Source organism: Trachypithecus francoisi, unplaced genomic scaffold (assembly GCF_009764315.1).
Source record: "Trachypithecus francoisi isolate TF-2019V2 unplaced genomic scaffold, Tfra_2.0 Lachesis_group19, whole genome shotgun sequence".
Taxonomy (NCBI): Eukaryota; Metazoa; Chordata; class Mammalia; order Primates; family Cercopithecidae; genus Trachypithecus; species Trachypithecus francoisi.
Window position 1 is genome coordinate 30104347 of NW_022681464.1, and position 25863 is coordinate 30130209.

Below are 25863 nucleotides of genomic sequence, written 5' to 3' on the forward strand. Positions count from 1 at the left end.
GTAAGTTGGCATATTTACATACATTTCTGCTTGTTCCAGTAACCTGCTTTCATAGTCTGGTGTATTCTATCATCCTTTTCTGCCTCAGGTCCTTTGCACATCCAATTCCTTCTACCTGGAATGCTCTTTTTGTTTCTTTGCCTGGTTAATTCACCTTTGAAATTTACCTCAGAGTAGCTTTTCAGAGAATCTTACATGAAACTCTAGTTTGCCACTGAACTCGTTCTGTTTCTCCATTAAAAGCTCTACATCTCTTCTTTGTGGTTCCAAATATAATTAAACAATGTATTGTGTAACCAGTTTAACATCTGAACCCCCTTGTAGAATATACAGGTCTTGAGATGAGTGATTTTTGTCTTTTTCATAGTTCTACTTGAAGCTTCTCACTTGGGTTCTTACACTAGAAGGTGCTCAGTTACTATTTATTGGATGAGTGAATAAATATTGTGTGAATAATTTGATGGCAGGGTGCAGTGGCTCACACCTATAATCCCAGCACTTGGGGAGGCTAAATGGATTTTGGCTGAGGTGGGTGGATTGCCTGAGGTCAGGAGTTCAAGACCATTCTGGCCAACATGGTGAAACCCCATCTCTACTAAAAATACCAAAAAATTAGCCAGGCGTGGTGGTGTGCTCCTGTAATCCCAGTTACCTGGGAGGCTGAGGCAGAAGAACGGTGTGAACCTAGGAGGTAGAGGTTGCAGTGAGCTGAGATCACGCCATTGCACTCCAGACTGGTGACAGAGCGAGACTTTGTCTCAAAAAAAAAAGGGGGGGGGATTCAATTTTGATAAAATCTGATATACCACTAAAGCACAGCACTTATGCTTGAACTCTAGTTTATGGCTTCAACTATTATCAATTCTCTGATGTCTCACAAATTTCTATACCCCAATTGTCCTCTGAACTCTAGATCCATTTAACCAACTCCCTATAGAACATCCTCATCCGAACTTAAAAGACACCTCTCCATCTCAACTTAACCCAAATGGAATTCATGACAGCCAATTGCTCCTTCTCCTGAAAATCTATTTCTTCTCCTAATACGTTGTCTTGATTAATAACACCTCATCCACCCAGTTGACTGTAAAAGTGATGCAACCTCTGACCCCTGTGCTTCCATATTCATGCCGTGTTTTGTTTCCAAAGTTCACTGCTTAACAAGATGAGCTTCTCAGATCAACAGATCTTGGTGGGATCTTTTCCCACCAAGAATAGTAAGTGACAGAATTTCCCAGACAGATCCTCCAAACTAGAGCTCAAAGTCCATCAAGAGATCTGCCATTTTAATGTTTCCTCTCTCCCCACATTCTTACCTCAGTCACTGAGTCTTGTCCATTCTACTTGCAAAATGTCTATCTGGTGCCTTCTTTCCCTTCTGTGTTGGTTCTTACCCTGATGAGCTCAGCCAGCACCACTGCATCAACTCCGAGTTGCACTCCCAGCTGCTAGTCTTGCTTTCCTCCAGTCCAGCTTCCCAGTTGTGATGGGAATGCTGTATAAAAGACAACTCTGGTCTGGGCTGTACCCTGCCCTACTTAAAACCTGTCTCCTGAGACAGCCACTCCTCCATGTTCTTCATGATCTTCTCCTCGGCGATATTCGTGACTTCAGATCCCAGCACTTCCTTTCCTATGGAACAACTTGCAGTTTTCCATGCCTTTTATCTTCTTTCCTGCCTCTTGGCACTTACACATGGAATCCTCTGCTAAAATGCAATTTCTCAATAACCACACACATTGTTTTTGTTTGTTTGTTTTTGAAACAGAGTCTTGCTCTGTCACCCAGGCTGGAGTACATTGGCACAATCAGAGTTTACTGCAACTTTGACCTCCCAGGCTCAAGCAATCTGCTCACCTCAGACCCCCAAGTAGCTGAGACTACAGGAACGCACCACCGTGCCTGGCTATTTTTTTTTTTAATTTTTTAGAGATAAAATCTCACTATGCTGCCTGGGCTGGTCTCAAACTCCTGAACTCAAGCAATCCTCCCACCTCGGCCTCCCAAAGTGCTGGGATTACATGTGTAATCAGGCGCCCGTCAGCCTCTCACATTTTAAATATAGTTTTATGTCATGTTACATCCTCTGTGAAACATTTCATGATTCTCCCCACATTCTTAGGCACCTTCTTTTCTCATCTCCATTAGCTCCTCTACATACTGCAGTCTCACTGTTTTGTAATTGTTTGTTTACACCTCTCTCTTCTACATCAAACAAGAGTCTCTTGAGGTCAATGACTGTGTCTTATTTGTTCCTAAGTGCAAGGCCAGTGCTTGACTCCAGTAGATAGTCTATAAGCATCTGTTGATAGACAGAATGGATGAAAATGTAGCCAATAAAACTTATCAATTGGTTATATCTTTTATATTTGTTAAAATAATTTAATAACATTCTCTGAAGATTTCAGGAGCAGGGCAATCTACAAATTAGGGTTTTACTGTTTTTGTAAGTTATTTTCTTTAAAAAAATTTTTTTTAAGAGATGGGGGTCTTACTATGTTGCTAAGGCTGGTCTTGAACTCCTGGGTTCAAGCCATTCTCCTGCCTCAGCCTTCTGAATAGCAGGGACTACAGGCAGGCACCACCATGCCCAATCTAAATTGGAATTGTATAGTCATGGGTCCATTAGAATTTGTGGTATGAAGGGGCTTATATCAAATAAAATTCAAATGCACTTTTGATTATGGATTTCTAATTCATAATAATGAAAGTATAATTCTAATTTGCATTAAAATAGAGCTGAGAATAGCTATTGGGAGAGGAGCCTTTTCTCATACATTTTTGTTCAGAATGGAAAAAACGTGTTTGGATGTTGTATCTGAAGAGAAATTATATGTTAAATAAAATTTAATGTGTGACAAGCAAGCAGTGTCTCAATAGTTCTGAAATAGATTTTGAAATAGACCAAGAAACTAAGGTTGGATAATTTTTCATAGCTACATTTGGAGAACATTGCTCTGATGGACGTTTTAGTCTTAATTATCTTAATGGAAAAACTTGTTGAATAGGATCCCATGTAGTTCTATTTTAATGGGCCAGACTCCAGAAGTGTATCCAGTCTCATGTGACTTAAGTTACATTACAATACTTCATTCTCTGAGGCCTTTCCATATACCAACCATGAAATCACTGTCTACAGCTCACACTTTTCTAAACATTTGTACCAAAAGTATTCTCCTGAGAGATGAGAAAAATCATGATATCTTAGGTCTTGCAGGGGATATGCTGAATTTTAGTTTTTGCTAAGAATACATGAAAAATGAAATATGTCTGGAGCAGTTATCATACTCCTAGAACAAGCATTAGATGATGAGATATCCAATTGCGTTACAATTGATGGCACCATCTTGGATTCGTTAGTTACCCCCACATTTGTCAAGTTGGACTTGAATTTTTGAATGCCAAAGTGCCTTTAATAAAAGAAGCATTTTCTGTTGGAGTTCTATGGCAGAAGTCTCCTCTGGTGAACTGTTTATCCCTCAATGCTAAGTGGACTACTCATCTCTAAATTCTTAGTCCAGGACATGGCAGCATATAAAGCCTTCAGTTAAAAAAAAAAGAGCCTGTAGAGTCTAGGAAGAAACCACAGCAGCTTTAAAGTTCCATGCATTTGTGTGGTTAGGTGATGAGAGGACTTACCAGAAACATATCTTTTAGTAGCCATAATGTAAACCTTCCTTTCCTTTGTATTCATTTGTTTTTGCTTTGCTTTGAGGGTGAGAAGATGCAAGGACTGGTAACTGCAAACTTTAAAGGGAAGTAGCATTTCTGTCCTACTTCAGAAGTAGCCAGGGATAAATGAGCTCTACCCTCATGGACTACAGATCCAAGTTCCTGGAGTTGCAACCAATTAGTGCTGGCGCAAGAGGTACATGTTTAACTTTGAAGAGCTTTAAAGTAAGAAAAATGTATTTTTTTCTTCTACTATAAAAGCACCATATGGTCATGTAGAAAATGGTAAGACATACTTTTGTGCATTATCCTCTAATAGCATTTAATTATTATATGATGACATTTTGATTTTGATTTTGTGCTGTCTCCCTTATATGGTTGAGATATTTTCAAGGCAGTCACTTTACTTTGATCATCTCTCTATCTTTTGTGTCTTTATATCACAAATGATTGTGATTTGTGATTATGGACTTAAATTAGCTGCCAAAGAAACTATAAGTATCATATCAGGTTTACAGGTACATAGACAATGACAGCATACACAGGAGGTTTCAGATTATTCTGTAAAAAGCAGCGTAGTTCTTTAGAGTGGTGTTAATTGAGAGAAGGCAGGGATTTGTTAATTTTTCTTCTAGATCCAGAGCAAATGAATATGCAGCTACAAGTTTTCCGTCTTGATGTTAGTTTGAATATGCAGCTAAACATCTTCTGCTTTGATTTTTGTTTGATAATTGATTCATTGACAGAAAAAAATGTAAAATAAAATAGCATTAAGAAACTCAACATTTTTCTGGAATGGCTAAGACGATGTGGCCCTTATATGATCTCAATTTCAGAGCAAGCTGTTAAAAAATTGGAGAATGGTGGTTCATCCATAGATGTCACATCAATCTTCTTCATCATTTTTACCAGCATTATCTAAATGCTGTAATTGATATCAAATTGCAAGACAGGAGGCCTGGCAATAGAACCTTACAACTCATCTCTCTTTAGATGGCATATGGGGAAGACTGATGACAGCTGGATGCTGGAAAACCATTGCACAGTGATATAAACAACTGAAAGGCTGAGTAAGGTACTTTCTATTAATATATAGTAAAGAATTTTGGACTATACACTCTAGGCTAAGGCTTCTGGGAAGTGATGAATAACCAATTGCGTGCATAGATAATCAGATTAAGGATCAACTCATTCGGAGCAAAGCCTCAAGGCAGAGATAGAGCCTCAGAATGAGACCCACGGAGAATGGCCAGGAGGTGGGCCAACTGCCTGCAGATGCAGCAAGGGGGGGACGATGGATTGGCCGTGGTGGTGACAGTTTCACTGAGGAATAGGAAGGTCATTCTATGTATAGCAACTCTAAGTTCCCAAATGAATTCTTCTGCAGGTCTCAGTTTACAAGTGAATTCAAGAGTGTTAATTCTACCTCCTGACTCTCAGAACTCTTAAGAGCTAAACTGTAGATAAGTTACTTAACCTTTCTGTGTCTCACTTGCTCCATCTGTAAAATGGGGTAATAATTGCATCAAAGCACGCAAAGCAGGGTTGTTTAGAACACTGAATAAGGTAACAAAGTAAGGGACTTAGAAGTGTGCCCGGCACAAATGAACCACTCAACAAAGGTCAGTTATTATTATTTTCAGAATTTGATAAATGGGAAGAAATCTTTCCAAACTGGAAGGTTAAAATCAGCAAAGTTCTTTATGTAATAGAACTTAGAGAAAGAAGGTTTAGATATTTCTCCTTTAGTGTACAGATATTTTAAAATTATGATCCCTACATCCCGTAAACATTTACTGATAAATATCAATGGGCAAGTTGTTACTGGGTGTTAATGGTAGTAGAGTTGAATCAGCCTTCTACCCAGTAGAAAGAAAAGTCTCGTGTTTGTTTATCCAGCTTTTGTTTTGTCTTTTTCTTTCACCTACTTCTCAAATATAAAATTTCTTCATTTTCCTTTTTGATGGGGCAGCAGAAAATACCAGAGTTGGGCAAATAGCATCATGTTGCTATTCACAGCTGGTTAGTCGAGGACTGAATATCACACTTGCCTGCGGTTATATGGAACCTATTATGGAATAGTTTATCTTGCCATAGTAGACACTTTTTCTAGACTTTTACCACTCTTCAGCCCCATACCTTAGTCCAAAATCACTTTAGTAGCACATAGTAGGTTCATGGGAGACACTCAGTAAATCTTTGTTGAATGAATAGGAGGCCTTGCTAATGGCTCCTGTGTGACCACATGATATTTTTTTGTCATCTAAATCATAGGAAGGGCTTTTATTTCCATTCATTCCTAGAGAAAAGGCACTCTTTTGATGAAAGGGAGTCAAAGTTGGTAATAGTAACATCACCAAGTGGCTTTCTGAGGTGAGCACTTAGAAAAAAAAATCATTTTCCTACATGCAATATGGAGCTGGTTCTGAAGACCAGAACCTTGGAGACTGACATCACATTGTCAAAAATCCAAAATGTTGAAAGTATTCTCTCTTGGTTAACCTGAGAGGAAATAGGCACTCTCATACATTGCTTGTAGGAAGGAAAAATGTATAAACATAATGGAAGGAACTAGGCAATAGCCAGGTGAATTACATACACACTTATCCATTGATTAGCAAGTCTAGAAAGGGGTTGCTAAGTGTGTATATAATTATCCATTGACTAGCAATCCACTTTCTAGGAGCCCATGTCAAAGATAAACTGGCAAAAATACGAAAGCATATATATGCATGCCTGTTTATAGCGGCACTATTTGTAATTTCAAAAGACAAAAAAAAAAATCCTACTGTCTATCAACATGGATTTAAATGAGTAAACTATGGCACAATGACACAATGACACATAGCACTCCAGGAGTACTATGCAGCTGTAAAAAGAAATGTGGAATAACTATACAGACTGCTCGAGAGTGGTCTCCTGGGTAAATGGAAATAGCAAAGTGCAGAACACTATGCGATAAGCTATCTCACATCTAAGAAAGATGTGGGGTAGGAACCTATAAATATATTTGCTTATACTTAAGTCATGGAAGGAGAAACTAAAAATTATTAAAAATGGTTACTCCTAGAAGAAGAAAAGGACAGAGAATACAGGACCAGTGCTTGGTAGGATTGACTTTTGAACTAGTATGTGCTTTGCATAATTATTAAATAAGATTAAACCGAAATGAGCAAGCCCTGCAAATCAAAAGCAAAATGAAACAAATTAATTTTTTTTTTTTTTTTTGAGACGGAGTCTCGCTCTGTCACCCAGGCTGGAGTGTGGTGGTGCGATCTCGGCTCACTGCAAGCTCCACCTCCCGGGTTCAGGCCATTCTCCTAACTCAGCCTCCAGAGTAGCTGGTACTACAGGCGCCCGCCACTTCGCCCGGCTAGTTTTTTGTATTTTTTTTTTGGTTAGAGACGGGGTTTCACCGTGTTAGCCAGGATGGTCTCGATCTCCTGACCTCGTGATCCGCCCGTCTCGGCCTCCCAAAGTGCTGGGATTACAGGCGTGAGCCACCACGCCCGGCCGAAACAAATTAATTTTTGAAGATGCATTCCTTAGCATGCAGCTGAGCTCAGGTCAGGATGATCCTAAAACCCTTATTTTGTTCAGACCCGGAAACTGAGGCAGCAAGAGCTGAACTCTGACTGATGAGAGAGAGCATCCTGGAATGCTGGTTTGCCTGCCTGTCTTAGCTGACTGATCAAACGCTTTTCATCACCCCTCCTTTCTTTATCTGGAAGATAAGCATCTCACAGGCATGAAAAATGAGTCTCTAACAAAGCCAGCGATAATGCAGTTTGAAAAAGGCATACTGTAATTGTGTCATCTGGTCAGATTTACTAATCAATGAAGAAAAAATGGAGAATAGCAGTTTAGCATTCCTGAAACTGATCCCTGTGTTCCACGGAAGATGGATTTGGACCCACAGGACTGAAGCTCTGTTGATGAAGAAATTGTTGGTGCATCTAAGCTGTCCTTCCTTGGCCATTGTCCTTGGAGCTGTGTTCCTCGTATGAACTTGCCTTGCTGAAAAATGGCATCTGGTTCCACAGCAGAGCTCGCCAAAGGAGTCAGTCCCAACTTTCAGGACAGCTTTCCTCAAAGTCATTCTGGACGAAGATTCCAAAGCATTGCTTCTAGCACTTTAAAAAAGTTTCTTTAGCCATGGGTAGAGAGTGGATGCAGCTGCGAAGCTGCCAAAACAGTATTCAAGTTTCCCTCTTGGAACGGCTAGAGGAGCCAGCTTCTTAGGAGGCAGCCTGCTGCTGCGGGAGGATACGGGGGCCCCAGCAGCATTGAAAAGTCTCTGACTACCCTGAAGTTGGAGGCCGTCCCGGGGAATCTATGCAGCGTAAGCTTGGGTGGGCCAAATGGCCACTCGGAACTGCCAAAGGCTGCCTGGATCACTAGTTCACATAAGCTCGGGCTCAGCAGGCTAAGCTGCTGGCATTTGTTCAGTGGGGGAAAAATAAAATAAACTTTGTGTGGCAAGTGATAACCCTGACATTTCAATATATTTACCACAATGTTGTTTCCTAGAGTCGCAGAGTAAAACAAATTAGAATTATAAATACCATCCAATTTTCCTAACAGCTCTTGTGAGTTATTAGAGAAAATCAAATCACCTTAGTCAATCAAAGGCATCTTAAATGCCACCATGCTGCTCTCCCTGAAGAGCTAAAAGCACCTATCATTCCTATGCAGCCGTACAACTCCTTCAGTATGGTAGAGACTAAGCACTTTTGTGTAAATATAAAAATACACAGATCAAGTGTACAAAATGCTATACTGAAACATGGTTACGTTTCTGAGCTTGGCCCTAAAATCTGATGCAATGCTTAAGTTTTCTTGGGAGTTCTAGGAATGAAGAAAAACACAAAATTATCCTTTTTTTTTTTTTTTGCACGGAAAGTCTTTGCACTAGTGTCAATCTTCATGTGTATAGGAATTTAAAATTGACGCGAACTCATGATTGTACATGAGACGTTACATTGGGGGCCTACGAGTATTTTATGAGGAGATGCTTTCTTGGTGAGAAGCCGGATGCTCAGAAGGCTGCTAGAAGGAAATACTTCATTCCAGTCAGCCTTCACCTAAGCGGGAAACAGGCCACACTCCTCTCATGGTCATGGGTTCTGGTAATTGTTGATACTTGGATGAGCTGTCAATGTGATAACTGTTTGTCATGTCCCACTTAATTGGAGCCCCATAGAACAATAATGAAGTACCCTCTCCATGCAGATGACTTTGTGATTGATGACCCAGCTGAGGAAATCATTTACAAATACAGACCAAAATTCAGCCTGGTGATGGATCTCATCTGATATTCTCTTGGTCTTTAGAGTGTGGCTCTTTGATTGACACTCATGGTATTGAAATAACCCAAGAGAAAAATCTTGCCTCTAGACACAACAAAGGCCCCTAAATTGACTCACTCTTATTGAAATAGGCGAAATTTTGTTAGCTTCTTTTCAAGCTGACTGAAGGTTTAGTGCATATATATTTTTAATGCTGTGTGAGTGAAAATATTACATTGGAAGTAATATCAGTTGATTGATGTTGTAAAAAATTGAGTTCCATCTGTGCAGGGTGATTTCTCAGTTAGATATACAGAAGCAAGAGGGTGCTGGTGGCCCTGGTAGTCCCGGCATAGTGACGGCTCCTTTGGGAGGAGGTGTTGTGAAGGGCACAGAGGATGTGTTGGTTTCATAATCAATTTCCACTCCCACAAGCTTCCTCAACTCCTTTCAACAATGAATTGAATAATGTAACAATATTATTTTTTTTTTTTTGCTGTTCAAGATACTCACTGTTAGAAATAATTGGGTTAATTTAAAAATTATAAATGAAAGATAGAATATTTCAGGAAAATGTGACCTAATAACCTGTGGCAGTCATTTGTAGAGAAAAGTGCTATTAGTGCTAAGAAGGGTGATTGAGTGCTATTTTAAAAAAATAATCAAATGGGCTAGTATTCATCAGGGACTGCTCTCAACAGCGTATTCTCAATAAAGGGAGAGGAATCAACTCAAACAAGAGGGTTCAGTAAACAATGAAAAGAAGAAAAACATCAAATTATGTGATTAACATTGTCTGTTGCAATGTAAAGTGCAATGCATTTATATAATGTACAGTTTCCTGTATTTGTATTTTCCCTTTAGAACCATATTAAATTGAATTAATGTTTATCTGTTACATTCAGAACCTAGAAGTGTGTTCCTAAGGATCTTCAGGAAAGAACATAGAGCAACCAACAATGATGTACAGTGACCTATGAGGTCTCATTCAATTACAAAGCGAGTTATAGGAAAATCCATCCCTTCGTTTACTCTGTCATCCACTAATTCTCACAATTACATATTGAGGGACTACTAGGTAACAAAAGTTTGGGCTAAAGGTAGGTTTATATCAAATCTGTTATAAAATGCACATTGTTACAGGTATTACGTATATAAATGCATGTTTACATGCATTCATTGGAGTATTGTTGAGCACCTGTTTTGTGTAAGGTACAGTGCTGGATATGACTGGAAGGTAGGAATGAATTGGAAACAATACTCTGCTTCTTTAACAGAGTATCGAGGTGCACATGTCAGTTCTGAGATGGGTAGAGCTTGCTTTAAAGAAGCTGCCGTGGGGTGGACAGCATTTGAACTGGTTCCTGAAGGCTAGATTGGATTTCCCTAGGTGGAGATGGGGAAAGAGAAAGTAGAGGGAGCATCCTAAGGAAATGTTCAGAGGTAGAAAATGGCAGGGAATGTTTAAGGATGACCATTTGGTGGGCACAGCGTGGATGCCTAATGATCGCATGAGCTGAACAGAACACCTGCAAGAGATGAGGGACCAGATCATAGCAGGCTTCCTTTCAATCCTGGAGTGGAGAGTTTGAGCTCTGCATTCACACATTGGTGCAGCATTTGTGTTTCCTGAGGAAAGAATAAGAAGATCAGAGCTGGGCTATAACAACTTTTATCAGATGGTGGAATGGGGACTGTCTTTAAGAGGGGCAGCCTTAGGCAGGGAGACAAACTGTGCAGGCAGTTGGTAGGGACCCAGGTGAGAGGACGTGATAACTTGAACGTGGAGGGTAAGGAAGGAGAGGCCAAGATGGCGTCACACTTTCCATGCCTGAGTGGGGAGAGGGACAGACAGAGATCGGGAATGTTTGGGACTAAAGATGGTAAGTTCCACTTTATATTGCATGAACAAAATACACATCAATTTCTCCTGAAAGCAGAAATGGCTTTACTTGGCTAGAATTAAATGGTCAATAGTTTCCTAAAGTTGACGTTGCTCAGGGAGTGATTTACCATGGCAGGGAAAAGCAGTCTTAGGAGTGCTAATATGTCTTTCTCATCATTAGATTTCAGGAATCACAGACAAGACTGTGCCTAAGTGGAGACAGGTAAATAAAGCTTCCTCTCCCCAACCCCCTGCGCTCTGCACTAATAGAGATCCAGCTGCTGGGAGCAATGAGAGCAGAGGTGATGTTCGTGGGATCAATGCAACCCTGGATTCTCTTGCCACCAGTCCTGTCTCCTGGGGAGCCATTGAGTTAGTGGAATCAGCAGTGGAAGAGAGGATGAAATGGTATTGGCATGCCTTCATTCCCTCACACATTAGCCAGCGGCGGCTGTCTTTTGTCCATTTTCTGCTCACCTTCGTTGTCTGTTTGGCTCGTCCTTTTTGTTTTACCTTCTGGTATTTGTTTTCCTTCCCCTAGTTTCCAGATAATTCTAACCTGATTTGCTCCCCCGTCCTCTCTTCTTTTAGTCCTTCCTTTCTCTATATTCCTGCCTCCTGCCTTGTTTTTATTTTTTGTTATGAAATACTGCAAACATACAGAAAAAAAATCATTGAGAATAAGTAATATAACAAACACCCACTTACATACCATGGAACTTTAACAAATGTTAACGTTTTGCCTTATTTGCTTTGGCTCTTTTTTTAAGGGAATAAAAATACTATATCTATCTATCTATCTATCCGTCTATCTATCTATCTATCTATCTATCCGTCTATCTATCTATCTATCTATCTATCTATCTATCTATCTCTCTATCATCTATCCATTCATTCATCAACATAGTTAAAGCCTGCTGTGCATTACACCTCCTTGATAACATAACCATCTCTTCTGCTCCAGATGTTAGCACTCTCTTGAATGCCAACATTGTTATTCTTATGCATGTTTTTATATTAATAGAATCACTGCATATACACTACATACAAACATTAAATTGTGTTGCTTTGTATGTTTTCAGTCTTATATTGATAATATATTGTATATATTCTATAACTGGCCTTTTTTTTTTTTTTTTTTTGCTTAACCTAATGTTTCTGAAAGTTATCCATGTTGATAATTGCAGCTCTAATTCATTTATTTTGATTGTTGTATAAAGTCCTTTGTATGAATACACTACAATTTATTTAGCCAATTTGTGCTTAATGAACATTTAAGTTGTGTCTGATTTTTCTCCCCTGCAACAACAAAAATTGCTGCAACAATCATTCCTGAGCATGTCACATGTGTCAGAGAATTTATCTGAATTATATACCAAGAATTGGACTTTTTAGGCTATTAGCCACGCTATCCTTACTTATTATTGCCATATCGTGCTCCAAAGTTGTGGAACCAGTTTATAGGTTCACCAACCGTATATGAGAGCTTAGCCTTTCTCAGTATTCTTCTCAACACGAGGTATTATGAGGCTTTTAGATTTGCCAATATGTTGGGAATAAATTGGCATCTCGTTGTTGGTTCGCTTTGCATTTCTTTGATTACTAATGAGACTGAGACTTTCTTTAAAAGCTTATTATCTATTATAGTTTTGTGAATTGCTTGGGAGTATATACTTTGTCCATTTGTTGCATTAATTTGTCCTTTTTTCTGATTTTATAAGTTTTTCACATATTCCTTTGCTTTATATAGACTGTATATGCAAATAACTTCTCCTAGAAGTTATTTTTCTGGGATGGATCTTTCGTTTTGCTTATGCTATCTTTTGATGTAGAAAAACTTTAAATTTTAATGAACCAAATGTATCAATTTTTTCCTGTATGGTTTTACTTTGCTTTGTTTTGTTTTTCTACCTTTCCTTCTATTGTCTTTGTTCTCTTTGGGTATATGGTATAAACTTAATTGGCTTGTCTTCCCACTTTCTCTTTTATAAAATAGTTTTTAAGATGGGGATGATGGGTTTCTTAAAGGTTTGTGAAGCCTCATCTGTGAAACTGTGCCACTTGTTTTGAGGGGAAAAATTGGGAATGGAGGAGATTTGGCTGCTACTTTTTTCAATGTGTAGTTTATTAATGTAGTTAGGTTTTCTATTTCTTCAATGTTGATACATTTATTTTTATACAAAATTATCCATTAATTCGCACAAAGTTATGTAAAGTACTTCTAATGATTTTGTCCTCTTCTGTATGTAGTGATGTCCTTTTTATTTGTTAATATTACTTAACATCTTGTTATTCCAAAGATAACTTTTATTTTATGGATGCTTCCTATTCTTTTTTTTTTTTTTTTTTTTGAGACGGAGTCTCGCTCTGTCACCCAGGCTGGAGTGCTGTGGCCGGATCTCAGCTCACTGCAAGCTCCGCCTCCCGGGTTCCCGCCATTCTCCTGCCTCAGCCTCCCGAGTAGCTGGGACTACAGGCGCCGCCACGTCGCCCGGCTAGTTTTTTGTAGTTTTTTTTTTTTTTAGTAGAGACGGGGTTTCACCGTGTTAGTCAGGATGGTCTCGATCTCCTGACCTCGTGATCCGCCCGTCTCGGCCTCCCAAAGTGCTGGGATTACAGGCTTGAGCCACCGCGCCCGGCCCCTATTCTTTCTTTCTATTTCATAAGTGTCTTTTTATTTTTTATTTTTTTTATTTTTTTATTTTTTATTTTTTATTATACTTTAAGTTCTAGGGTACATGTGCATGACGTTTATATCATGTATAACTCCCAATGCAATCCCTCCCTCCTCCCCCCTCCCCCTGATAGGCCCCAGTGTGTGATGTTCCCCTTCCCGAGTCCAAGTGATCTCATTGTTCAGTTCCCACCTATGAGTGAGAACATGTGGTGTTTGGTTTTCTCTTCTTGTGATAGTTTGCTAAGAATGATGGTTTCCAGCTGCATCCATGTCCCTACAAAGGACGCAAACTCATCCTTTTTGATGGCTGCATAAGTGTCTTTTGTTGTATTTTGCTTCCTGCCTCATGCATTTATAATGTACTCTGTTGTTATTCTAATTTCTTGATTTGAATGCTTAATTTTTTAAATTGTTTTGTAGCAAATTCATTGAAGGCCATACATTTAACTGTAAGTAATACTTTTGATACACAGCACAAGTTTTGAAATGTAATACAGTAATTTCTGTTCTAATTTTCTTTCAACCCATGCATAGAGGCCCAATTTTTGGTTTCCAAATATGTCTTTCTTAACTTCCTGTATTTTTATTGTTGACTTTGATTTTAATTTTGTCATGTTCACAAAATATAGCCTAGATTCATGAAATATAGACCATATTCATTCGTCTATATTTGATATAGATTCATTGAAATTTGCTAGAAATGATGGATAGAATCTATGATACAGAGTCATTGAAATGTGTTAGAGCTTCCTTTCTGATTTAGTGTATCATAAGTTTTCATCAATGTGCACATATAAAGGATATATACTCTCTGTTTGGGGGATATAGAGTTTCCTGCATATTTTGGAGCAAACATTAATTTGTTGTTTAAATCTGCTACATTCTTACTATTTTAAAAAGTCTGCTTTGTCTGTCACACTTGATATAAAGAAAGATATAACTTGAAGATTGTGAGTTTCTCTTGGACTCTCTCAGATTTTGCTTAAACATTTCAAGGCCTTGCTAATTCCAGGGTGTTTAAGAGGGAATGACTTCACGCCTCCTTGCTATTAGGTACATACAATTTTATGATAAACTCACTGACATAAGTATTCTTTCCATCAACAAATGTTTACTGAGTACCAACGATGTGTCCTGCACTGTTCCAGGCATAGTGGACAAGACCAAGAAAGACACTACTTTCAGGGAGCTGTTATCCTAGTTGGGGAGACAGGTGATTTCTAATAAGCAGATTTCACCTAATATCAGATGTCACAGCCAGTGCTGTGCAGAAGGATAAAGCAGGGAGAGGGGAGACACGGTCGACTTGGATGGGGAGTCACACTACGGGACTGGCTAGAGAAGGCACTCTCAGGAGACCACCTATGTGGTGGACTGGACAAAGCAAGAAGATGAGTCATGTGGGTGTCTGGGGAAGATCATTCCAAGTGGAGACAATGGAAAGAAGGCACAGAGGAGGGGGGAAGTTATGTTGAGAGAGCACCATGAGTGTGCTTCAAGAATGGCGAGATCAGGGTGACAGGGGATGACTCTCATTTTGAATGGATTCATTTGTCGGCTGTGTGGAGAATGAACCATAGTGAAACAAGATGGGAGATGGGGACCGGTGAGGAGGCGAATGGAGTCATCCAGGCAGGAGAGGGGGCAGTGGTTTGTACTATAGAGGTGATGGTCAGAAGTGGGGTGATTCAGAATATATTTTGGATACTTGGCCCACTGGATTTGCTGATGAACTGGATGTCAGAGAGTGTAGCAACAAAGGGATCAAGAGTGGTTCCTAAAATTTTTGCCTGAGCTATTGAGTGAATGGGATTGCCATTTAGTGAGATGGGAAAGACCTGGGTGAATCAGATATGGAGATGAGAACGAAGAGGTCCCTTTGCAGGACAGACTTGTGATGCCGGTGCATGATTTTGTGCCTGTGTGTCTGCTTGGTCCCCTGTCCACTCCCTGCCCTGCCTTCACTCTGCCCTGCATCACAGGGGACAATTATTCCCGCACCCCCCCACACCACCAATGCAGCTGTTCTCAGGAGACAGCCACAGCTTCTGCTCTGTCTTGAGCATTCAGGTGGAGAGAGAAGGCGTCAGAAGCCTGTACCCGGCACCTCTAGCTAGTATGTAAGGCTGGGAAAGGCAGAGCAGCCAGTGCGAGGGAGAAGGTGAGAAGAGTACTGTGTCAAGGAGGAAAGTGAAGAAAGGTTTCCTAGAAGGAGGGTATCATCCACTCCGCCCAATGCTGCAAAAGGTTGTGTTAGACGAAGACTGGAAAGCGACTATTAGTTTTTGAAAATGTGAAGTAGTGATGTGTTTTCGGAGGGGTAGGAGTTAATTGGCTGGAGAGGGTTCAAGAGAGAATGGCTTTATGTCTTAGGGGACTGGTCCTTTTGCATGGCTGATGTCTCATAATGCTATTAATTCTTTTAGATTTTAATTCTGTTTTGACTGATACTCATATTGCCACTGGCATGTTTTTGGATGAGTGTATTAGTTTGCTAGGAATGTCAGAACAAAGTACCGCAGAATGGATGACTTACACAACAGAAATTTATTTTCTCACAGTCCTGGAGGCTGGAAGTCTGAGTCACCAGGGTTGGTTTCTCCCGAGGCTTCTCCTTGGCTTTCAGATGTCTGTTGTCTCCCTGTGTCTTCATATGGTCTTCCCTTCGTGTGTCTCTGTGTCCTAATTTCCTCTTTTTATAAGGACATCAGTCATATTGGATTAGGGCCCACCGAATGACCTCATTTTTCACTGAATTACCTCTTTACAGACCCCATCACCAAACAGGTCACGCTCTGAAGTACTGGGGGTGGTACTTCAACATATGAAGTTTGGAGAGAGTACAGTTCAGTCAAAAACAGTTTCTCCAGTGTCTTTTGTCCATATCTTTTTGTGTGACTTTGTGTTAGGCATGTTTTCTACAGTGCAGCAAATAGGTTGATTTAAAGAAATTCAATGTGATTAGATTCAGCTTGATCCAGTTTGATTGGTCTTTTAATATGTGACTTTTCTCCTTTCATTTTATTGTAATTTTTACGTTTGGACCAATTTCTGCCGTATTCTTTTCTGATTTCTGTTTATCATCATTTTCTCCCCCTCTTCTCCCTTTGTTCTAATTTCACATGAATTGGGTGAGTTGTCAGTCTTCCCCTTCCCCCACTCTATGGTTTGAAAACTAGACTGCTTTTCCATTTTGCTGTTGAGTATCTTAAATTTTAAACACATATACTTATGTATACATTTTTAATTAATTAATTAATTTTTTGAGATGGGGTATCACTTGTCACCCAGGCTGGAGTGCAAGTGGTAAGATCTCAGCTCACTGTAACCTCTGCCTCCCAGGTTCAAGAGAGTCTCCTGCCTCAGGCTCCTGAGTAGCTGGGATTACAGGTGTGCACCACCACGCCCGGCTAATTTTTGTATTTTTAGTAGAGACAAGGTTTTGCCACGTTGGCCAGGCCTGTCTCAAACTTCTGACCTCCAGTGATCCACCCGCCTTGGCCTCCCAAGGTGCTGGGATTACAGGCGTGAGCCACTGCGCCTGGCCTTTATCTATACATTTTTAAACAAAGCTTAAGATTATTCAGTATTTCTTTCCGAGTATTTTTACATTCTCCTTTGAACATATTCTGTGCTATCATTGCCTAGAGATTTGGCAGTTCATTAAAAATTAGTATTTCTCTAATTGATTTTTAATTAATTTTCCAGCATATTTTATCAATTTCTGTAATCTCTCCAATTTTGCATAATTGTCCTTCCTAGTCATAATACTGCGGTAACAACTTTAAAAGCAGGGGCTGAAACAATACGGTTTTATTTCTTGTTTACATTCCAGGTTGGCTAGGATTCAGTTCCTGCATTCTGAAGGCCATCTGAAGGAGCTGCCAGCATCAGCAGAGGCAGAAGGGAGAAGGTACGCTGGCTCTTAAAGCTTCCATGCAAGATAATTTTCCATCACGTTTGCTCACATTTCCTTGGCCAAAGCAAGTCATATGGCCAAGCATGACTTCAAGAGGGATAGGAAAATAGAATTATACTATGGCTGGGGGATTGGATATGGTGGAGTTGTGCGTCACCATCTTCAGGCTGACTTCCCTTTCCCTTCATGCGGAACATCATCTTTAATAAATCTTTTAATTAGCATCTATGAGTGGTAAACTCTTTTATTTTTATACATGTAAAAAAGCCTTTATTTTTCCCTCTCTGCCTTAATTAAATGTTTAGCTGTGTATAAAATCTGAGATTTACTATTTCCTTACCTGAGCACTTGGAAAACGTTATTTTATTATCTTTTGGTCTGTATTTTTGCTCATGAAAGTGTTGTTACCAGCCTAATTGCTATTATTTTGTAGGTAATCTGTTATTTTTGGCAGCTTTTAGATTTTTTTCAAACTGGGTGTGATTTTATTCTTCTTTATCCTGCTAAGAACTTGAAGCACACATTTAGTCTAAGGATGTATGACTTTCTTCATCTCTGGGAAATTCTCAGCCATCATTTTTTCAATGATCTTTTGCTGGAACTCCCATTGAATACATGTCAGAACTGCTCATATTTACTAAATCTCTTCAGTCCAGTCTGTAATTTATTCTCTTAATTTTTTTTCTATTTCTATTTTTTTAAATTCTAAAACTCCTATTTTTCATAAGTATCTTGTTTTATTATTTGTTATTAGTTTTTCTAGATGATGTTGCTCATTTATATTTTTGACCATCCTAACCACATATTTTGAAGTCTTTCTTAGACTGTTTTGTGACATAGATCTCATTTGAAGTGAGTTTATTTAACTAATTTGTTTGTTTTGGGCCCTCTTTGTGAACATTTTGTTTTCTTTGTGGTTTGGGATTTGGGTTTATGAACTCATCTTAAGTGGGGAGATTGTTTTTTCCTTTGCTTTCTCCCTTTGTACCCACTTCTTTCTACCTAGAGATTATACAGTTGCTTTCACTCAGGCCTTTGCACTCTAGTTAAGAACAAGGTGTTATCATCGTACAGTGTTTCTGATCGTATTAGAAATGTATAACTCATCTGTTCACAGAACCAGAAGGCAACTTGGTTCCTCCCACTTTGCTAGGCTCCTGGCTTTTTAACAACTGAAGCCTCAGTCCTCATTCAGTAGCATTATAAAAAAAAATCTCCTTTTAGGACAGTAGAGAGACACCCTCCAGCTTCTGGCTTCAAGCAGTGAGCCTAGCTCTAGATGTCCGTCTGGCATGGAACACTTTTAGTCCCCATTACCTTGTTGGAGCGAGCTTAATGACCACCAGAATCTGATAGGCTGTGGTTTTAGCATCTCCCCCACCTTCCCGTTATTGCTCTGGGTTTCTGTGCCGTTGATCCACAGGGACCTTTGAGTTGCTTTGAACCTTGATACATCTTTCTGTTTTGTTGTTTTCTTTTTTCTTTTGTCATGTTTTCTTTCTCATCTATTATTTCAAAGTATTCGAAGCAGAAGAGATAAACTTTGGATTGTGAATTTACTAAGACATTCTTATGGGAAATACCTGTCTCCATTTACTCCCCTTTATCATAAACATCATTAAAAAAATTAAAGCATAGATCACAAAGTAAGATGGAAAAAACTTAAAAATCCACCATAATGCTTTATTTTTCCCAAGATGCTGAGAATAAAAGGTGTATTGGTGTTACTGTTATATAGCAGAATGGCTGTGAGCAGGGATCTGTCTCTCTCCAGTTGTGTGAAAGCAGAGAGTTATTTACTTATCTGCAGTATGGGAAAGTCATACCTGTTGCATAGAGCCATTGAGGAGATTACATGGAATCATGTATGCAAAGAGCCTTGCACAGTGTCTGTACATGGTAAGCAGTTATAGGTATATATAGTTCAAATTGTGTCTTGAATATGATCACTAGAATATATGTGTTGGTGTTTTGTTTCTAACTGTGGCAGGGAGGAGTACTTGTAAGTATATAAAGTAGTGTTACAGATGCTCGAATGTCCTTCCTGTTCCCCAGACAACTTTCATGAAATCCCATTATCAGAGAGTCTTTTCTTTGGATTAATACATCTCTCTTTAAATCAGAGGTTTGCAAATCTCGTATGTTTTCATTGGTAATGAGAGCTAAGTTATGAGGACAAAAAGGCATACAGTGGAATTTGGGGACTTGGGGAAAAGAGTAGGAGGGGGTGAGGGGTAAAAGACCACACACTGGGTGCAGTGTACACTGCTCAGGTGATGAGTGCACCTAAATCTCAGAAATCGCCACTAAAGAACTTATCCATGTAACCAAACACCACCTGTTCCCCAAAAACCTACTGAAATAAAAAAAATCAGAGGTTTCTATAGAAAAGTTATACATCAACCTGGGCAGAAGAGGTTTCTGCACACCTTTCTATGTGTCAGTTTGCTCAAATTGCTTTTTTCTGATTGCTAATTAAGGAAAAAAAGGAATCAGAGTTTTATTTGAGCAAGTAGAACTTACGACACTTCCCTGGGTGGGCAGATGGATCTATATGGGATGTGCTAGTGGGGTTTCTAGTAACTGATGAATTGTTCAACAATACAGATGAACAGGAGGCTCAGGGGTAGGTGTAAGAATGTAGGATGTACCACCCAGTTTCAGCTAAACCATGCTATGGTAACCACTCCAAAAATGTTGGTGGTTTACAATAACAAAGGCTGATTTTGCTCAAATATGTGCTCAATCTGGGAAAATTTAGGGCTTCATAGCCAAAGGAAAGGAGAACATGGTGGAACCATGCAATGGCTCTCAATGCTCCTGCTTGGAAGTGGCACACTTCACTTTTCTTTACTTTACTTTTCTTTTTTTTTTTTTAGACACAGTCTTGCTCTGTTGCCAGGCTGGAGTGCAGTGGTGCGATCTCAGCTCACTGCAACCTCCACCTCCCAGGTTCAAGTGATTCCCCTGCCTCAGCCTCCTGAGTAGCTGGGACTACAGGCGTGCACCACCACACCCAGCTAATTTTTGTATTTTTGGTAGAGACAGGGTTTCACCAGGAAACCAGGGTTGGCCAGGATGGTCTTGATCTCTTGACCTTGTGATCCGCCGGCCTCGGCCTCCCAAAGTGCTGGGATTACAAGCGTGAGCCACCACACCTGGTCTCATTTACATTTCAATGACCAATGCAAGTCACATGGCTAAACTTGAACTACAACACAAACCTCTGAAGTTTATAGCGCAAGATAGTTGGTAACTGCATAAATAAAACTAGAAGGCCTATTTTAGAACCAAGAAGTGTCAAATCCTTGATTGGCTTCTTTAACATGTTCTTACTATGTCAAGCGGGGAGGATCCAGTTTGTCAAAATGCTTTTGGCTAATGTGGCAAAAGCATAAGGAAAGAGGAAACTTAGTAGAGATGAAACATAAGTAACATCAACATCTACGTGTGTTATGGGCTGAATTGTATCCTCTCCCAAGTTTATATCTTGAAGTTCTAACTCAAGAGTACCTCAGAGTGTGACTGTGTTTGGAGATGGGGTCTTTCAAGAGGCTAGTAAGTTAGGATGAGATCATTAGGGTTGCCCTAATCAATATGACTGATGTTCATGTAAGAAGAGGAGATTACTAGTCACACACAGAGAGAAGCTCATGGGAGGACATAGAGAAGAAGGTGGCCATCTGCAGGCCAAAGAGAAACCTCAGAAGAAACTGACACTGCAGACACCTTGATCTGACACTTCCAGACTCTAGAATTGTGAAAAAATAAATTTCATTTTTTTGAGCTACCCAGTCTATGGTACCTTGTGGAAGCCCTAGCAAACAAATACAAATCTTTACCTTCTAACATAAGACATGTCTATGGACCTCCTCCCCGTCTATAACGTGATGAAGAACACATCACCCTATCCTGGCCTATCCTTGATCTAGGGACTGGTGTTAAGCAACTCTCTCAGGCCTTTCAATGGGCAAGGATCATGTTCATTGCCACAAAAACAATCTGCCTTCCCTTTTTCAACTGTCCATGCCTTCTTGCTGGCTATTCTGTTCAGCTGACACTAGCTCAGGGCAAGCCCGTTGAGAATGCCTCCTTTCTCTGCTGGTAGCAGTGTACTGATTAGTCTAGTTCTTTTCTCTGCTTCTTTCCCCTCAAGTTAGATACAGGCACTTGAACTTGACGTTAGTTTATGATGATTTTATTATCAAATTCTAAGCAAGTCATGCATTATAGATGTGTTGGATTCTAATCAAGTAATCAAAATATGTTATAACTTTATTGATTCCGTAGCCACATTGCACACTTGTTTCCACACTGGCACTTTTTAGACTATTGTACATATAGTTACCAATGGATTTACTTGTGTGTGTGTGTGTGTGTGTGTGAGATACCACATACTAGCTTCTCTTGTGCCATAAAGATGTGAAAGGAAATGATGAGAAATGCACTGTTCTCTCTTCATGTAGGAAAATGCCTAACATGCACAGATTATTTCAAGTTGTGCTCAATTGACATCCCCAGTCATATTAACCAGGAATGGAATTTCTTCTCAGAGACACCCTATCTGCAGAGTCGTACAGGGTCGTGGTGCTTAAAGCAAAGATGCCTCTATTTTGAACACTTGGGGTTTGAAAAATCTAATTTGCCCTGAAATCCCTTCTGCATTTTAAAAATTGTGTCTGAATTCTCAATGCAGTCAGAGTGACTGTTTGGTAGACAAAATGTATCCCCAAACCATCAAGGGATTTTCATAAGCAATTGGGATTACTCCAAAATACATTGCAGATTGGTATCAACTATCATATTTGAATTTGTATTCGAGTGCTGAGAGCAATTTGTAGCACATTATAAATCAAGGCTCCTCCCTCACAATTTCAGAATGCTCCTGTATGTGACAAGCACTAAGTACGCTGTTGCTACAGCAGCAACATCTGAAATTGCCCAGAGATATCACACCAAACTGAATGACAGGAGAAAATTTCATAATCACTTTACAAGTACAACCCTTCAGTATAGCCCAATCTCCTTCAACCCGAGAAAAATTGAGATGAGTTTGGATTGAGAATGTTAATTGGAACCTGATATGCTTGGCTTTCTGGCACAGTATTTAAATTTTGTCAGGAATATCTTTCTATCCAAGAGAGCTACAAAAAGTTAACTTATCTTTTTTCCCCCTAAAATGAAAGCTTAGATTCCAGCGAGTATAAGCCAGATTCATAGAGAAAATCCTAAAATTGCAAACTCTATAGCTACGAATTGGTCCTAATAATGGCTATTATTATTTAGATATAATAAAAATTCTAGCTATCTGCAGAACAGTAAACTCTCTAGTTTAGCAGGGGATTGAAGTGTTTTTTGGACTGTGCCATATGAAAGCCATCAGAGACAAAAGAGTCTTCACAGATATCCACTGTAACATTTGCAAAAAGCGTTAACAATATATCATACTTCACTGCTGCTGCAAGCCCATAATATTATTCACAAATTATGTATTTAAGATCGGGGAGCTGGAGACATTTTTGTAATGCTAATATTAAGACATCCCCTCCAGAGAGGTTCTATAGAACCTCAGCCTGCATTTTTCATATTCACCTTACTGCTTGACCATGTGATGATTCTGAAATCGTTGCCTGGCTACACTGATCCCTATTTCCTAGAGCGCTATCTGCCAATGTTCAGAAGAGTTTTATTCATAAGTATTACTTCAAAACATTGGACTGAATTTATAGAATTTATTGAAGGAAGTTTCTAAAACCATTAAAGATACTTTTAACTACAAGTCATTCAACCTGAGGAAAGAGAAAAAAAGTTACTTTGAATAATGAACTGATAATAAGATCAGAAAAATTAAGATGGAATATCATGCAAATAACATGGGCGTGGAGATTATTGCTTAAGATATACTTTTATTCTTATTGTTTTGATTAAAAAATGATAGAAAAACTGCAGAATAGAAAAAAGTAGATTTATAGCAGATGCTTTTATAGAGACCTAAAACTTTTAAGTATCCCAGAGGAAGTAGAATTAATTTATGATAAGATTTGAGTCTTCGATATCTCTATTAAGATTAACAAGAAAGAGGCAGATGGTGAGGAAATATCAGTAAGGTAGACATGTCTGGTTAAATGGTGTAAAATGAAAGCCCTACTTAAGACACAAGAACAACAATAGTAACAACTGCAACAGCCATGATGGTAAAATAATAATTAAACACATAGGTGACGGAAAAAGGAAGCTAGGAGGTGTCAAGCTCATTCTACAATAAATTATGATTTCATTCAAAAAGTAATCAACCACTGGCCGGGTGCGGGGGCTCACGCCTGTAATCCCAGCACTTTGGGAGGCCAAAGCAGGCGGATCACTTGAGCTCAGGAGTTCAAGACCAGCTTGGGTAACACAGCAAAACCCCATCTCTACAAAACATACAACAACAACAAAAATTTAGCTGGGAGTGGTGGCATGTGAATATAGTCCCAGCTACTCGGGAGGCTGAAGTGGGAGGATCACTTGAGCCCAGGAGGTGGAGGCTGCAGGGAGCCAAGATTGCTCCACTACACTCCAGCCTGGGTGACAGAGTGAGACCCTGTCTCAAAAAATAATTAATCACCAAATGCATCCCAATATATCTAGGATTGACAGCTGATTGGATTAACACAGTTCCTTTAATTAGAATCTAGGTTAGTGGACAGTAAAGGATCAGATTAATCCATGAAACTGAAGAAGAAGCAGGAAAGCAGGGACAGAAGGGCTTTTGCAGAGAAAGGGAGGGATGGGAAGAATTAATAAGATCAGCTTTTTAAACTCCTATTGGATGGGTGACACAAAAAATTGTAATATTCAGATAATGCCAGAAATTCATTTTAGTTGCAACCTTTCCTCCTCAGTCAACATTCATTTGAGCCATTTGAGTGGTAGAATTGATACACTTGATTTGCACTTTATCAAATGCAGCTTGAAATGGAGCTAGAAATAGCTATCTATCAAATTGGAAATCGATACGTCAGCTTGCATTTAGCCTCATAAACAACATACTGTTGTGGTTAAGAGTATTAGTTTTGGAATCAAACAGACCTGGGTATGACCTCAAGCTCACTTTTTTCATCTGTAAAATTAGGTCCAGAACACCTGCTCATACAGCTGATGAGAATATTCAATGAGATGAGGCATAAAGTAGGAAGCACTGGCTCTTACAAAAGAGTGTTAAGCATTTAACAATATTTACTCATTATTATATTAACGTTATTAATATTTTATCATTGATTGTAAATAAAATGAAATAATATTATTATGTTATTTGTAAATTATTTATGTTAATAAGAAAATGTTGATACATATTTCTAAGATACATTGGATATCTTTAAGCACTTAAAGGAAAGTATTATTCTCCCATTCAAAATGTGGTAAATAATAGGTTCAAAATAACATTCTCAGAGAGATATATGCTCATATGAATATGTATTTTACTCTGTAATTTTCTCATGTCCTAATAAAATTCAGGTCAAAATTATAAAAAGTTATTTTTATAGTATATTATAAAAAAGTAAATATCTTACTTTTGTAGAAAAATTGGCAAATGATGCGTGTAGTATATTTAAGAAGCCCATGGTGTTCTCAACCACTTCATTTGACATTTAGCTAGTACAACAGAGGGTTTCTACTGGACAGTGAGAAGAGAACATTACACAAGTCACCATGCTCTGCAGATTTCTTGCCAACTTGCTTTATGTTCATTTAACTGGTTGATTTTCATAATTACCCTATGACTGGCTAAATTGCAAATTTTGAAAGAACCATTGGTTATTCCACATTGCCCTTGGCCTTTAAATAAACAAGATTTTAAGCATAAATATTGACCCTAATGTAATTTGCCCTCATAAAACAATCAAAGAAGTAAAAGAAAAATCTTTTAGATGGATTTTTAAAAAAATTGTTTTACTTTAAGTTCTGGGAAACAAGTCCCGAATGTGTAGGTCTGTTGCATAGGTATATGTGTGCCATGATGGTTTGCTGCACCTATCAATCCATCATCTGCGTTTTAAACCTCACATACATTAGCTATTTGTCCTAATGCTCTCTCTCCCCTCACCCCCCATGCCCTGACTGGCCCTGGTGTGTGTAGTTCCTTTCCCTGTGTCCATGTGTTCTCATTGTTCAGCTTCCAGTTATGAGTGAGAACATGGGGTGTTTGGTTTTCTGTTCTTGTTACTTTGCTGAGGATGATGGCTTCCCGCTTCATCCATGTCCCTGCAAAGGACATGATCTCATTCCTTTCTATGGCTGTATAGAATTCCATGGTGTATATGTTCCACATTTTCTTTATCAAGTCTGTCATTGATGGACTTTATGATAAAGATTTGGGTTGGTTCCATATCTTTGCAATTGTAAATAGTGCTGCAATAAACATAAAGAGTATATAAAACAT